Source organism: Spermophilus citellus (genome assembly GCF_964194105.1).
Source record: "Spermophilus citellus genome assembly, chromosome: 9".
NCBI classification, from domain to species: Eukaryota; Metazoa; Chordata; class Mammalia; order Rodentia; family Sciuridae; genus Spermophilus; species Spermophilus citellus.
This window is the reverse complement of record NC_138191.1, coordinates 1206301-1222605: the sequence shown is the minus strand read 5'-3', so window position 1 is coordinate 1222605 and position 16305 is coordinate 1206301. Positions and strand designations below refer to the sequence as shown.

Here is a 16305-nt window from a genome sequence, read left to right as displayed (position 1 = left end):
TTTAACACAATATAATTGCACCACAGTCCTCATTTATGCAGTTGTCACCGGACATAGCTGGATATTCATAGCTGGAAATCTGTGAGAGCTGGGGATATAGTTCTTTCGGTAGAGTGCTTTCCTAGCATTCACAAGACCCTGGCTTCAATGCCCAGCACCACATTAAAAAAAGAAAAGGAAGAAATCTAATCCCTGTCCTAGGGAGTCCAAGATGGCCAGATGGCAGTCTCAACGCCCATTTTAAACACCATTATTGCATCTACTGGTCAAAGGGTTTCCCTCTTGAGACCGAAGATTTTCTTAGATCCTCAGAGCCCAAGGGAAGAGTGATAGGAAAAAAAATTTCCATTAATGCGTCACTGGTGGTAATGAGAGGAACTGCTTCAAGTTTCACCATTTGATTTTGAACATTTGTCACTGATTTAGAGCATATTCTACATCCTGAGAGATAGTACCTAGGTCCTCAAGGTATTGTCATCCAACTGGTACTGAAATTGAATCTTCAAGAAGACATTCCACCATCCCATGTAGCTAAGGATAAAACCAATGGGCAAAAGCCCGTTACAACTGTCAAGTGAGTTCTTGGTCAGAAGCAGTGCTACCTGTAATACCTTAATGTGGAATAATGCATTCTGAAAGTTGGCACAATTCCTCCTCTGAGCCACAGAGCCCAGGGTCTGGTCCCCGGAAGTCTTTAAAATCTACCCCATGTGCGCATACCCTCATTCGAGAGGACCCTTTTGGTAGTCTGCTGAGGCCTTCACAACAACTGTCAGAATTTTGTTTGTTTGTTTGTTTGTTTGGACAGGGCCTCGATAAACTGCTGAGGCTGGCTTGGAACTCATAATCCTCCTATCTCAACCTCCCCGGGCGCTGGGATTACAGGCGTGACCCACAGGGAAAAAAAAATAAAGAGATGCTGAGGATCAAACTCAGAGCCTTGTGAGTGCTACATAGTGTTACAATTGAGTTACACTCCCAGTCCAAATTTTTTTTTACATATCTTTTATGTATTTTTTTTATGGTACTGAGGATTGAACCAGTGCCTCACAGGTGCTAGGCAAGTGCTCTATCACTGAGTTACATCCACAGCCCCAAATAGTGGTTTTAACCAGTACAATGCTTAGAGTTACAAAGGAAATAGAGTACTCTTTAAGCTGTGAAGCTTTCATAGGCCACAGTGGAAAGAATGAGGAAGAATAAGAGGGAAGAGGCTGAATTCATACACCAACCCTTCGGGCCTTGACCCTAGACGATTCTAGAGTTGAGGTGATTCAAAATAATTATTCTAGGTTTCCACCTGGGCCGTGGCGCATGCCTTTAATACCAGCTGCTCAGGAGGCTGAAGCAGGAAAATCACAAATTCAAAGCCAGCCCCAACAATTTAGTGAGACTGTCTCTAAATTTTAAAAATATATAAAAAGGACTGGGGATGTGACTTGGTGGTTGAGCGTCCCTGGGTTCAATCCCTGGCACCAAAATTCAGCCGTGCAACCAGCCTGCTAGCTTCATACTAGAGGTTCTAAGCATAGAAGTTAACTAGTGAGATCAAAATAAACACACAAAACTCAATTTACCTTTTTTCTTTGACCAGGTCTGAGAGGCTCCCTTGCCGCAGTCTGGCTGGGCACAAGATCACGAGCCACTCACAGCTTTGTAGATTCAAACAGCAATTCTTTATTCCCGAACTCACACCGGCCTCTACACACGTTCTGGGGAAATCCAAGTTCTGGGCCCAAAAATCACGTCCTCCACCAGGCTTTTTTCCAAATACTTTCTGAATTCCACGAGAACTCAATGGGAACTCAGGCAGCAGGATACGCCCTATTCCCAGCAGGAATAACCTTAAACCTGGAACTGCCCTAAACCCAGATTGTCCTAAACCGGGAACGCCCTAAACCCAAGGAGCGGGATACTTCCTAAAACCTGCAGGATACACCCTAAACCTGGATCCACCCTGGTCCTTGAACAGGGTCACCTTTCTCAAACATACATGCAATGTCACAGCGAATGTCCAAGGCAAGTCCATTTCCTCGAGTCCTTCCTCTAAGCAACATGGGGTACGCTGGCAAAGAAATTTCCATGCGTCATTCCTACTTGGCAATGGCCCTCAGCACTCCCCCTCTGGCTCCTGCCTGGAGCCACCCGGTGGGGCAGCTAGGCTTACTCAGGGCTAGCAGGAAAGAGAGGCAGGGCACGCCAGAGAGTGGCCTTTTATTGGGGAACAAGAAATTCAGGGGAAAATTCCATCCAATGAAGGTCGAGGGGGACAGCATTCCAAGGTCAGGGTCAGTGATGGGTCTCTGGGTCAGTGGTCAGTCACACCCCCACACGGATGGGCTCTGGCACCTAGAAAGGGTGGGGATTAGTTCTGACACAGTTTAGCCTCACACCCAGTCAGGGAGGTGCCCAATCACGTGTGAGAATGGCTTCCCACACATAATAATAATAATAATAATAATAATAATAATAATAATAATAATAATAATAATAATATTATTATTATTATAGGTTTTCCCTGGCCTCAGGGAAACTGCAACTACTGGACATCATTACTAGCTAATTAATACTTTCTGAGAGTATAGTTCCCAAGGAAGGATCATACGCCTCCTTGTGGCCACCGGGGATCCCTACAATTTCAGCACCCAATCTGAAAAAAAAAATACCCTGAACTCTGGGCAATGCTCAAAATCTTGAAATTACAAGATATTGGAGCTTTAAACTAAGCAGGATGAAACAAAACCTTGCCCTATCTTCTCCCTAGAAACACGAGATCAGCTGTTCAAATGTAAAGAATCCGAGTCAAGACTGAAGGCAACCTCCTCAGGTCATTGTTGAATTGCGGAGTTAAACCGAGTCCCTCCTTCCTGGAGCCGGTGGGCATTCAGCCCAGGTTCAGGCTCTGATTACAAGTGGGCAAAAACTGCTGCATGGAGTGAGATGCTGGGGAAGCCACTCCAGCCTCTCCCGGATCTCCCCTTGTTTCTCTCCTCCCAGAAGAAACCAAGAAGGAAGGGACATCCAGGATAAAAGGATCTTTTTTCAACCCCCCACCCCCAGAGGTCCCACGTGCCACGATCTTTTCCGGAATCCTGGTGTCGCACAAGGTGCTGCGGGACTGGAGAAAGAGGACGACAGGTTCAGATTCGCACAAGGTGTGACTCTTAGGCACAGAACCGTCTTGGGTAGCAGCAAGACAAGGCGCACCCCGACTCGGGCAGGAGGAGGGCACTGATCTGCTGAGCTAGACAAAGGGGGCCTTGTCTGTCAAAACCAGGAGTGTGTCAAAGGTCAGTTAGGAAACAGTGGGGCGTCGGGGTGTCACACGAATCCTTTTATTCTGTAGAGTTTGGAAGGCGTACCAGGGTCACCTAACCAGCAGAGTGGCAGGTGCACCCAAGATGACTGAGTCAGGTCAGGCTAGATTCCTACAAAGTCACTGACTAGCGGCTGCTACTCTCCGAGGCCCAAGGCCCGGGTGACCGTCCACGCAGATGCCGGGCAACGCGGTGCCACGCGGCCCAGGAGCCTCAGCCCCGCAGGTTCTGCGCCTCTTCTCTGGGCCCAGAGGAACGCGCCTGCGGCTGCGCCCGGGGTTCGCCGAGCTCCTCGCTGGGAACCAGGACGGTCCCCAGCGCTGGAAGACGGTCGGCTCCCTGACGTCGCACCGAAGCCGCCGCCGTCCCTGTCCTTCGCGCGGTCTGTGCCATCAGCCCTGCTCGGGTCACTCGGACGGCTCAGCTTCCGAGTTCCACCCGGGCTCTGGCAGCGCCTCCTCGTGATCAAAGAGGAGCGGGGCCAGCGCTGCCCCTGCCACCCCGCCGCGGCCGAGGCCGTCGGGGAGGAGGCGCGGCGGGCGGCGAGAGGGAAAAACCAGGCTCGTGGCCTTTTCCGTGCTCTGTGGTCCTCGGCCGGCCATCCGGCCCCACGCACGCCCGAGGTCCCCGCTCCTGCCCCCTTCCTCCGCCTCTCCAGCTGCCGGTCGGCTCGGGCCCCGCAGGCCCTGCGCGTCCGCGGGGAGCGGGGCGGGACCTCGAGCCGGCGGCCGGCAGCCAGACCCGGGGGACCGCAGCCCGGAGCCACGTCCGGACGGGCCGACAGCACGGCGGCCGCGGGGGCTGGTCCCGAACCCGGGGCAGCTCGCATTTCCGAGATGGGGACAGGAACGCGCCACGCGGAGCCCCGGGTCTCTGTGGCGCAATCGGTTAGCGCGTTCGGCTGTTAACCGAAAGGTTGGTGGTTCGAGCCCACCCAGGGACGCGCTCTTTTTCTGTTCAAGGTGATCTCAGGTCACCTGTCCACGACCTTCCGCGGCAGAGTCCTCTGGACCCCGGTCAGTCAGGACTCGCCGCGGAGCAGGCCCTCCCTCCGTGGGGACCAGTGGGGACCGCGGAGCCCCAGCCACTGTCGTCTTTTTCAGCGGCAGCGTTCGCGTGGTTCGCTGCGTGTCATTTCCTGGCTGCGGTGGACCCCCGTGTTGGAACGTCCCTCCACCGAGGACGTGAGGCCCCTTCTGACGTTCACCGTCGGAGCGGCCGTCCGCGCGGCCCCACTCCGAGGAGGCTCCGTGCCTCCTCATCCAGGCGATGTCAGACGGCAAACCCGACGGGCTACTGCCCCCAGCCCCCGTCGCTCTCCGTCTTCCGGGGAGGCTCTGCTGAGCCTGAGAATAGGGAAAGTGGCTCACAAGAGACTGGAGGTCGCATTCTTGTGACCACAGAGGGTGGGAGGCCGGTCAGGCACAGCTGAGTCAGGGCCTTCCCCACCCTGTCCCAGGGGTTCGGGCCTGTCCCAGTCACTGACCCTGACCTGGGAATGCTGCCCCCCTCCACCTTCATGGGATGGAATTTTCCCTTGGATTTTTTGTTCCCCAATAAAAGCTCACTCCCTGGCGTGCCCCCTCTCTCGCTGGCCTCCGTGTTAACCTCGCCACCGCATTAGGTGGCTGGAGGAGCTAGGAGGAGCCTCTCTGAGCTGGGCAATAAGGTATGGAGAGTCACATCTCTTTAAACTCACTAGTTAGTTTTATGTTCTGAACCTCTGTTATGAAGCTAGCGTGCTGGTCGCGTGGCTGATGGAGGTGCTCCCCAGGTAACCTTGCACCTCTGGGCCTGTGACAGAGAGCCCAGACCCAGTTCACCTTCCAGAGTGTGACCTTCATGGTCAGTCCTGAGCCAAATAAAATGTGGAAAGAGAAGACTTTAACTTTTCATCGTTTTGAGACTTTAGATAATGGATGTTTTCCTTATTTTCTTGTGGCAACAAGAGGGAGAGTTGCATTCTCCTGACTCAGTGACTCTACTGCTCTTAGGGAATTGTTTGGTCTATGCTTGAAAGAAGTGACCACAACACTCAAAGCAACCAAAAGATCTTTATTGCAGCAGTGCAACAAAGAGAAAAGAAAAAAGGAAAGAGACAGAGAGAGAGAGAGAGAGAGAGAGAGAGAGAGAGAGAGAGAGAGAGAGAGATATGAAGAAGGAGAGAGCAAGAGCAAGAGAGAGAGAGCAAGAGAGAGGGGGGCTTGGTAGGAGGGAGTTTTTATAGCCCAAATCTAATGGGGCCTCTGGGTCTGCAAGCTGCCTTGTTGGCCCAAGGGGGGGGGGGGTTAAGTGATCAGCCTTGAGCGGGGTTGAATGTTCAGACTTGAGGCAAACAGGTGATAAAGGACCAGATAGAGGGGGGTTTGAGTTCGTGGGCTATCTTGCAGCCAACATCTGTTCAGACTGCCCTGCAGACAACACAGTTCAGCCTGCTCTGCACCCAACAATGCTGATATGTGTATTTGCTATGAAATGCAAGGTGGGCAAGTAGCCAGAGAGAATTTTTCATAGTAAATAAAAGTAAATGGAGTTGAGTCCAATCTCTTTACCTCACTGGAAGATTCTGTTACATCTGTCCCTAAAACTACTGCCATAGCCCTCCTTGAATAAATCTACTTTACTCTCAAAAGAAAAAAAAAAAAAAGAAAAGCAAGACAAAGCCAAGCTGGGCACAGAGACACAAACATGTCCCAGCTACTCTAAAGGCTGAGGTGGGGAGATTGCAAGTTCAAGGCTGGCTTTGGCAATTTAGGAAGACCCTGTCTCAAAATAAAAATTAAAAACAGGGCAAGTACTCTAACTCCCTGGTAGATCATCCTGTGTTAAATCCACAGTAACACACACACACACACACACACACACACACACACACACAAAACAACAGAAGTGGAGGTTAGATTCTCAAATAGATTTAACTAAAAATAAGTGAAGTCTTATTTTGATCCTTTCAGAGTTTAAGATGGTGTCCTAATCATCTTGGGTTGCTATAATAAAGTACCGTAGACTGGGTAGTAAGACTCAAATGGCTTCAGTCTGAACATTTGCCTTCATGGCCTATGTGAATCTGAGGAGGTCACTTGGCATCACAACACAGCCATTCCCCTGTGAAATTCAAAAGACAACAAACTGTAAAGTACTCTTTTGTTGTTATTGTTATCTGTGGTGCTTGGGATCTGGGCTCTTTTTTTTTTTCTTTTAAATTGTGGGCTATCTTAATGCCTGTTCATCCTATAGGGTTTGAAATGGGTATGAGGGTCATCTAGTGAGCAAGATGGTGGTTATGACTAAACTGGTCGTACTCATGTCAAGTTGGATCTCTATAACTTGAAAAAAACCACAACATACAAAAAAGGATTATTTTATTTAGTATTTCTTTTTATCAGGCTTATGCAAGCATAGGGTTTAGCGAACCCAACACTCTTATAAAGCTTTTAATGGAAACCAACTGTCTTTTGATCCCCTTACCCATTTCCTGCTCCCTTGAGGTAACTACTTTATGATTATTTTTTCAATTAACACATAAAAACTGTACATGTTTATGGGGCACCATGTGATGTTTCAATACAACTCTGAAGCATCACATCGTTCTTCAAATATTTATCCTGTCATTGTTAAAAATTAAAAATTCAAGCCAGGTGTGGTGGCGCACACCTGTAATCCTAATGGCTTGGAAGGCTGAGGCAGGAGGATATTGAGTTCAAAGCCAGCCTCAGCAAACAGCAAGGCCCTAAGCAACTCAGTGAGACCCTGTCTCTAAATAAAATACAAAATAGGGCTGGGGATGTGGCTCAGTGGTCAAGTGACTCTGAGTTCAATCCCCTGTTCCAAAAGAAAAAAATTCCTTTTTCCTAGCTTTTTGAAACACATGGTACATTTTTGTTATCTGTATTCACCCTACTGTGCTTCTATGAAATATAAGAACTTATTTCTCCTAACTATAAATGAATGCCCATTGACCAATTTGTCCCCATCTCTCCCTCATACTTTCTCCAACCTCTGGTGACCATTATTCTACTCTCAACTTCGATCAGAGGGTTTTTTTTTTATTGTTTTTTAAAATTATTTTTAGTTGTAGATGTACACAACAGCTTTATTTTGTTTATTTTTATGTGGTGCTGATAATTGAACCCAGTGCCTCATACATACGTGCTAGGCAAATGCTCTACCACCGAGCCACATCCCCAGCCCTTATGAGAGGTTTTAGATTCCACATAAGTGTGAGATCATGAGGTACTGCCTTTCTATGTCTAACTTATTTCACGTAACATAATGATCTCTAGTCCTAGCCATGTTATTGTTACAAATGATAGGATTTTGTTCTTTTAATGGCTGAATAGTATTCTATAGTATATATGTACCACCTTTTTTTTTTCCATTCATCAGTTGATGGATACTTAAGTTTTCTGTTTCTTAACTATTGTGAATAGTACTGCAATAAACACAAGAGTACAGATGTCTCTTAGACATACTGATTTAATATCTTTTGTATGTATACCCAGTAGTGAGATTGCTGGATCATATGGTAGTCCTATTTTTATTCTGGGTGTGTGTGTTATGCTGGAGATTGAATGCAGGGCCTTGTGCATACTGCAAGTGCTCTACCACTGAGCGACATCCCACTCTAGTTTTAATTTGGGGGGAACTAGAGGTAGCCACTTTAAATTATTTGTATCAGTAACTGGTTATTTATCTCCATCTCTAAAAATAATTATTATTACTTCTTGGTGTTCTAATTTTAAGCACTTTTATCTCTTTTGTATGCTTCTCATACAGTTATCACTACATATATACATATACATTTCCCATTCTTCTGTCTTCCCAATTCTGATGGTTAATTTTATGTGTTAACTTGACAGCCTATGGGACCAAAATATTTGGCCAAACTCCAGTCTAGATGTTGCTGTGAAGGTTGATATTTAAATTAGTAGTCTTTGAGTAAAACCAATTATCCTCTATCATGTGGGCAGGCCTTATCCATTCAGCTGAAGAACTTAAAAGGGAAAAAGACAGATGTCCTAAGAAAAAAGGACTTCTGGTTCTAGACGTCCTTCAGATTCAAGTTTTAAGATCAGCTCTTCCCTGAGTCTCCAGCCTGCTGGCCCACCCTTGCACATTTTGGATTTGCCAGCCTCCTCAATCATGTAAGCCAATTCCTTAAAGTAAATCCCTCCCTCTCCAATACATATAAACTATGAGTTGGGTTTCTATCAAGAGCTCTAATGTACTAATAAACTTATAATTTTGATGCAATTAATGCTTATACTATATCATACATGTTAATATTGTGTCATCCCACATTGTTATGTTAATATACTGATATACTTTTAAATACACTAATATATAATTACATATATTCTTTTAAATTATGTTAAGAGATGAACCACATCACTTTTTGTACACTATTTCTCCCTTGGCAGTGATAATCATCTTGATTTTCCATTTGCTAAGTTTCCCAGGTATTTATTTTATCAAACTATAACCAATTTCTCCCAGTTCTGTAAATCTGCACTCAGCACAATGAAACGGTACCCTTTTTCCCCTAAGAGACCTCTGCTCGGGTCGGGACCTCGGTCCTCAGGCCTCCCCGGAGCTGTCACGTACTTCTCGGGCTTCGCTCACCCCTTCTTTTTCAACAGTTTCTGTAAAGGTTGGCGGGAGGCCAAACTGTGGGGCACTCACGTCCGAAAAGGTCTTCCTGTCCGCGCGCTTGACTTGTCCTTCACTAGACAGTCAGGTGGAACGGCTGCGCTCAGGTCTGCGAACCCTGCTTTTACTGCCCAAGTTGCTGCTGAGGGAGGAGCCCTCCCGCGCCAACGACGGCTGCTGGTTCGCCGAGTCGCGCGTAGTAGTGTTCCTCCCACCTCTGGGTGGACTCCACCAAGGCGCCGCGTTGGAACAGACTTGTCCCTGGCTCCCCACAGCGCATGCTGTCCCCTACGTCGCCACAGACCCAGAAACCCGAATCTGTCTGACGTGGGTCGATTCTTGGTAGTCACCGAGCGGAAGCGCCAAGCCCGTGGAAATGCCCAAGTCACCCCGAGTCCCGGCTGTCGGCGTTAAGCGTAGCTCAGTCCCTTAGAGTCCGGGGGACTCCTTTTGTCCCCTCTCCGGAAGTCTGGTTTGCTCCCCCGGCGCTGGGCTCTCAGTGGACCTCCTACCCTTCCAGCCGTGTCTGCGCACACACGGTGCGAGGGCGAATTTCCCCTCGCAGCCACCCTCCCGTGGGACCCAGGCTCGCTGGCTCCCAGCAGCGCCCTCACCTGAGCGCCTCCCCTAATCACGTGGTGAAGAACGTGTGGCGCCCACCGCGGAAGAGGCGCGCAGCCCGGCCTTCCTGGGAGGGGCAGAGGGCGCCGGGCTGCCAGCCCCGCCTGCCTCCCCCGAGGCCAGATGTGCAGGAGCACTGAGGTCTTCGCAGTTGGGGCATCTAGTCCAGTTGGAGGAAATTGGGGCAGGTGGAGGCGATCTGTGGACAATAGCGAAATTAAGTTCAAAACAACAGGGGCTGTGGTTGGGCTTCACAGTCAGACACTCTTAGCAGCTGACCCTGCCAAAAAGGGAGGCCACGCGCCCAACGTGGGGCTCGAACCCACGACCCTGAGATTAAGAGTCTCATGCTCTACCGACTGAGCTAGCCGGGCGCCTGGGTGTCCTTTCCTGCTTCGGAGTGATTTCCTCCTGAAGGCGGCATAGGAAGAACTGAAACCAAATTCCTCTGAGAGCCCTGAGGCCGGGAGGCGATGAAGGAGCGGAGCCCGCAGCTGTGGCGGATTGGCGGCCCTGCCTGCCTCCCAGCCTCTGCTGTGGGAACGCAGGGGCTGGGAGGCGGGCGGGGCGAGTGCAGGGACGTCTGTCTTTCCTCTGCTATCGCATTGCTTGCGTTGCCGGGTCCTGCTGTCAAGTAAAGGGCCCTCGAGTGATTACAATCTTGAGTGGTTTTTTTGATCAAAGGAGGGGGAAAAAAAAAGAACCTCGCTGGCTCGTACCCACCTGCCGTGACTCGGATTCGAACCGAGGTTGCTGCGGCCACAACGCAGAGTACTAACCACTATACGATCACGGCGCGCCACTCTCGAGGCAGCGAACTGGGGCCAGATTTAGCGCTCCTTGAAATATAAGCCCTGCCCCCGCGGTTCCACCCCACCCGCCAGTCCTCCGCGCACTGGCAGCTCCTCTGCAACGGTCTTGCTGCCACATCCAGCAGGATTCTGAGGTCCTGGGCGGGGCCGCCGCCCCCAGGTGCTGACCTGAGGTGGAGGCGGCAGCCGCAGACCCCGACCGACTGAGGCTCGGGAGGGAGAAGCTCCCCTCCTCTACCTCTCCAAAGACCCAGCCGCCTGGCCCGCAGTTCCCTACTCAGCCCCAGGCCTGTGCCCTGGGTGGGGGCATCGGAAGGAGAGCGGCTGGTGAGCCGCGGGGCAGGCGGGGACCCTCCTGAGCGCCGGTTCCCGCCCTCACCTTGGCAAGCAGCGCCCAAGCTCGCGGGCCTGAGCACTTGTGTCCAAGGACTTGTCCTGACCCTTAGTGAATTAGGAACGCCTCCAAAGAGTCAGAAAAACAAACTACTTCAGACAAATCCCCTAGGAGGGCCCTAGGAGAACTGTGGCTCAGCCAGCTTGCCCGAGATAGGGGACAAGGACAAAGGAGGTTGCTGTTCGGTCCGGAGCAGGAAAAGCGAAAGCCTGCGTTGGCCGGGAATCGAACCCGGGTCAACTGCTTGGAAGGCAGCTATGCTCACCACTATACCACCAACGCGCTCTGGCGCCTCTCCTCCCTGGTCGCCCTATGAGAACTCCCTGGGACGGTCTTGCTCCGCAATTTCCTGTTCATTTTGAGATTGACATTAAGAGAAATTTCCACTAGGAAGCCAAAGAAAAGCGAAGAGAAACTTGACAGATTTAAGGAAAGTCAATCCCAGTTCCTTCCATCTTCGCGAAGGGAGCATCTGAAATCCAGCGGACCCGCCGAGGCTCTGCGGCCGCCTCACCCACTCGGAAGGTTCCTCAGCCCGACGCTGGGACTGAAGGCTGCGGGGGAGACGGGCGCCTGCAGAGCTCTGGAGACCTTCCCGGGTCTCGTGCGCGGAGACACGATGCACCTCCACATTCCTCAAAGGCTTCGTCTTTCCTTCACCTTTAAAAAGGGTTCCTACCTTGGTTTGCATTATTACTACTAGGGTTGAAGATTTTTCATAAGCTTACCAGTTATTTGTATCAGCTTTGAAATTTGTTATGTATTTTGCCTATTTTCTATTGGGTATTATGCTTTCTCTACTGACTACAGTTTATTATTTGTCTTTTAATATTATTTATGATATTTTTAGATAGGCAAATTTTTCTATTCTATAGGCCATTCTATCCGTTTTGTCCTTTATGACTTCTGCTTTGCTTTTATCTTGAAAAAGTCATTCCTAGCCTAAAATTAAAACGTTATTCTCTAATGTTTTCTTGTAGTTTTTAAAATAGTTTGTTTTTGTGTTTAATTCTTTAACCATGGAATAGGTGGTATGAGGTAGTAATTCCACTTTTAGAAATTTATCCTAAGGAATATATAGGGATATACACAAAGTTTATCTATTTCTAAAATATATTATTAAATAGAAAAGACAGTGCAGAGAAGTGTGGATAGAATGCTCCCGTTTGTGCAAGAGGGAAAAGGATATGTAAATATATACGTAGGTATGTATATATGCACGAACTTAACATTTGCACAAAGTCTGTGACATAATCAGGAAATTTAACAGTGGTTGCATTATCAGAGGGAAAATAGATAGTAGATTGAAAGTCAGGTTTATTGTGTAAATTTGAATTCCAAACCTAGTAAACACTTCATCTTTTCAAAACTTAGATAAATATGTTTCTGAATATTTATTTCTACTGGCAAGTTAGAAATACATTGTTAACTGTAAAATAGCAGGTAATAAAAATAGTACCTATACAGCACAAATTCTTCGCTTTCTGTTTCCTAAACTGGGTATTAAACACAGTTTCAGGTAGGTAGAATTATAAGCTGTGGTTTCCTTTGCGTTTTTGTACATTTTCAAAATTTAAGCTTCTGGTAGATGGGAGAAGTGACTAGAAGAAATAATATTCAAATTTCTACAAGAAACCGAGGAAATAAAAGCAGTCCCTTCCCTGACCGGGAATCGAACCCGGGCCGCGGCGGTGAGAGCGCCGAATCCTAACCACTAGACCACCAGGGAGGCTGGTAGCGAGCCCGGTTATATGAGTCTAAGGAAATGCATACTCCTGTTACGCCCTCGGGCCGCCTCCTATTTGGCACGAGCTGCGAGGCTTGGGCTTGGAGGCTGCTTCCCCGCCACTTCTTAAAGTAGTAAAGCCCTTGAGAGAATCCTCACTTGACTCTTGGAGCCAGGAGAGCACTGCGGACCCAGATCCAGCTTCCAAGACCTCCGAGAGAAAAACTCTGGAGAGAAAGCTCCAGCTCCTCCGTGGAAAAGCAAGGTTCCCCCGTTGCGTCTGCTTAAAACTACCGGGGCACAGAAGGGATGTGCTGGGAGCAGCCCGGGACCCCGGGCCTCCTGTAGTTCGTCGTTACTGCTGCTGTTGGTTTCCTGCGGTGTGAATTTAGACCCAGCTGTAAACTAGCGGCTCGGGAGGCCGAGGCAGGAGGATGGAGAGTTCAAAGGCAGCCTCAGCAACTGAAGCGAAACCCTAAGCAACTCAGTGAGACCCTGTGTCTAAAAAAGATATAAAAAAGGCCTGGGGATGCGGCTCTTAAGGGCCCTGAGTCCAATCCTGGGTGTGAATGAATAAGTGAAAGTCCTTCAGCCTAAGCCTAAGGCTCTTGGTACCCAGAAAGTTCTAACTCCAGAAAACTAAGAGAAATGCATTGTATCTGAGCTCCAAGAGGAAAGGGAGTGGGGGGAAGAAAGAATATTCGGGACTGTGCCAACCTGAAGGAACTGCAGTCAACTCTTTGAGAGAAAAAGAAGCAAATGTGACAAAATGTTGGCAATGGATCAAAGGTGCGCCATAATCATATAATACTTCCAACTTCCCTGTAGATTTGAAAAAAAAAATTAAAAACAAGAACTTGATTATTATAAGTAGAGGTATGAAGACCCGAATTGGTGTGAATACACTATGTATACAACCAGAGATATGAAAAATTGTGCTCTGTATGTGTAATGTCAGATGACCACAAAGTGACTATCTCTGTGCTCCAGTTCAAACAGAAAAATTTTAAAGTGTCACTGACACCCAGAAAATAATTTGATAATGAATAAAAACTAGTATTAAAAAATTGAATCATCAGTGATGTGTACAGATCTGCAGGGCCTGATACAAAACAATGACCATAGATATGTAGGATTATGGGGGGGGGGTCTTTTTGTTGTTTTACTTTTAACGTATCAGTGTTAAAATATTAAAAATATTTCATTCATGCAATCTCTACATTCCTATGGCCTTAGATTAAATGCCAGAAATTAGGGGGAAGAGTAACTGAATGGTGCACATTTTTTTTCCACAAACACTCAAGACTCCTGCAATCCTGTCTTCAGGGAGCCCAAGAGCCCCACTTCCCGAGGAGTCCACAGAGCTCCTGCTCCACCCCACCGTTCCGCTGGACAGCCACCCTGCCACAGTCGGAGGGAGGCGGTGTCATGGGTGCGGTGGGGGTGGCGGCTATACCAACTTCAGAACAACGTTTCTGGGTTGGTACGTGCAGTGGGATTTATTCCCCTTTGTCACAGGCAGGACACAGCCTGTTTTGGTCCACATTGCCTTTTCATTGGCTATCTCCGCCTACCGGTAAGTTTGTAACACGAGGAGAGCGGGCTCTCAGCCTTTCTCCGCACCAAAGGTCAGGAGGGCTGCGGATGCTCGGTGTGGAGGCCTTGCCTGGCAAGTGCTAGGCTGGGTTTAAGCCCTGGCACCAGAAGAAGGGGGGAAAAGAAGAAGAAAGAAAGGTTTACTTAGAGGCGGAGAGGGAGAGGGGCAAGTGTTGGGGAGTGATATTGGCCAAGTTATATTGTTACATTGTGTGCATGTACAACTTGTAACAAGTCCCATCATAATGTACAACTATAGTGCATAAAAAATATGAAAAAAAAAAAAAAAAGATTGGGCTGGGGCTGGGGCTGGGGCTCAGTGGTAGAGCGCATGCCTAGCACGTGTGAGGCACTGGGTTCAATCCTCAGCACCACATTAAAAATAAATGAATAAAATAAAAATATTGTATCCATCTACAACTAAAAACAAAAAAAATTAAAATTAAAAAGCTTAAAGAGAGACTCTCACTAAAGCATCAGACAGCATAAAGTTTCTTCTTCTTTTTGGCACCATACCAAAAACTGGATGGGAGAAATGAATGATTAATTTATTTCACTCTGCATCCTGTTTCTTTTTGTCCTGGTTTCAAACACTTAGATTCTGTGCTAGAATAGATATTACATAGCTTAAAGGCTAGTGAAAAAAAATATGAACAAAAGAGTATAGCTCTGGAAAGATTGAGTAGATGTTTTTTTTTTTTTCCCTACTCCTCCTACTAATGCAAGTAAAAAACCTGAACATAACATAAAAACATAAACTGCACATGAGGGGCCAGGCCTGTAATTCCATCTACTCTGGAGTCTGAGGCAGGAGGATCCTCAATTTGAGTCCAGCCTGGGCAATTTAGCAAAATCCTGACTCAAAATAAAACTTAAAAGTCTGGGGATATAATTAAGTAGTAATACTCCCCTGAGTTCAATCCCCAGGACCACAACATACAAAAAATAACCCCCCCCCAAAAAAAAAAAAAAAAAACCTCAGGTGGAAAGAGATGGCAGACCAGCTAGGGGCCTCAGAATCCAAGGAAAGACATAACACGTTTTTCCCTGGCTTTCTTTTTTCCTCATGTTCCAGATTTGGAACTGAAGAAGACAGCAACCTGTAAGTACCAAAAGGAACAGCCAAAAGGAAAAAAAAAAAAAAAAACTAACTAACAAAAGCTCTCTAGCCAAATGAGGCAACATAGCAAAAGAAAACATTTGAACAATAACTGCTTGATTTCTACCTACCTACCTGGCACAAGCACACCATCCTTCTTCTGTCTGAGCAATATCAGAGAAACTAACCAAAACAAAAGTTTAAATGAGGTCCAGCGTTTTAATAATACCCAAAATGCCCAGGTTTCATTCAAAAAGCATTCATCACAATAACAATGAAGAAAATCTCAAACTGATGACAGAATTATCTGAATTTTTTTTTCTTTTTTGACACAGGGTCTAGTTCAAGGCCCAGGCTGGCCTCAAACTCCTAGGCTCATGATCCTCCTACCTCAGCCTCCCAAGGAGCTGGGACTGCAGGTGTATACCACCACAATGGACTGACATACATTTTAAAGCAGTCATTATAAAAATGCTTCAGCAGGGGTTGGGACGTAACCTAGTGGTAGAGTGCTTACCTAGGATGACTGAGGCTCAGTGTTTGATCCCTAGCACAGGAAAACAAAAGTGAAAAACAAAGCTTCAACAAACAATTATGAGCATGCTTGAATGCTTGAAACAAATGAAAAAAAATAGAAGTTTCCAGCAAAGATATAAAAATATCAGTACAGAAACAAAAGATAGGGCTGGGGATGTGGCTCAAGCAGTAGTGCACTGGCCTGGCATGCGTGCGACCTGGGTTCGATCCTCAGCACCACATACCAACAAAGATGTTGTGTCCACCGAAAACTCTCTCTCTCTCTCTCACTTTGAAAAGAGAACTAACCACTAATTGTTAAAGTCATAACTCCTCCCCCACCCAAAAAAAAAAAAATCCTCATTCAAGAGCTTAAAGCAGAATGGAGGGGACAGGGGAAGAATCCGTGAACTGGAAAAGATAACAATAGATGTCATCCAATCTAAAAACAGAGCAAACGGACTTTGGGACTTGTGAGGTTACAACAAAAGATTTAACATCTGTGTCATCAAATTTCCAGATGGAGGGCTGGGGATGTGGCTCAAGCGGTAGCGCGCTCGCCTGGCATGCGTGCG

The 16305-nt window shown here is 47.6% G+C and overlaps 1 protein-coding gene across 2 annotated transcripts in view; it reads right to left on the bottom strand.

The window, feature by feature from the left end:
* Nucleotides 1-10311: 10311 nt before the first annotated feature.
* LOC308656218 (uncharacterized protein) overlaps nt 10312-16305 on the bottom strand; it is a gene marked incomplete at its 5' end in the record, with an annotated part of 37554 nt that continues 31560 nt past the window's right edge. For both annotated transcript variants that reach the window (XR_014023639.1, XR_014023640.1), the window contains one exon: nt 10312-14213. The remainder of the gene's footprint in view (nt 14214-16305) is intronic.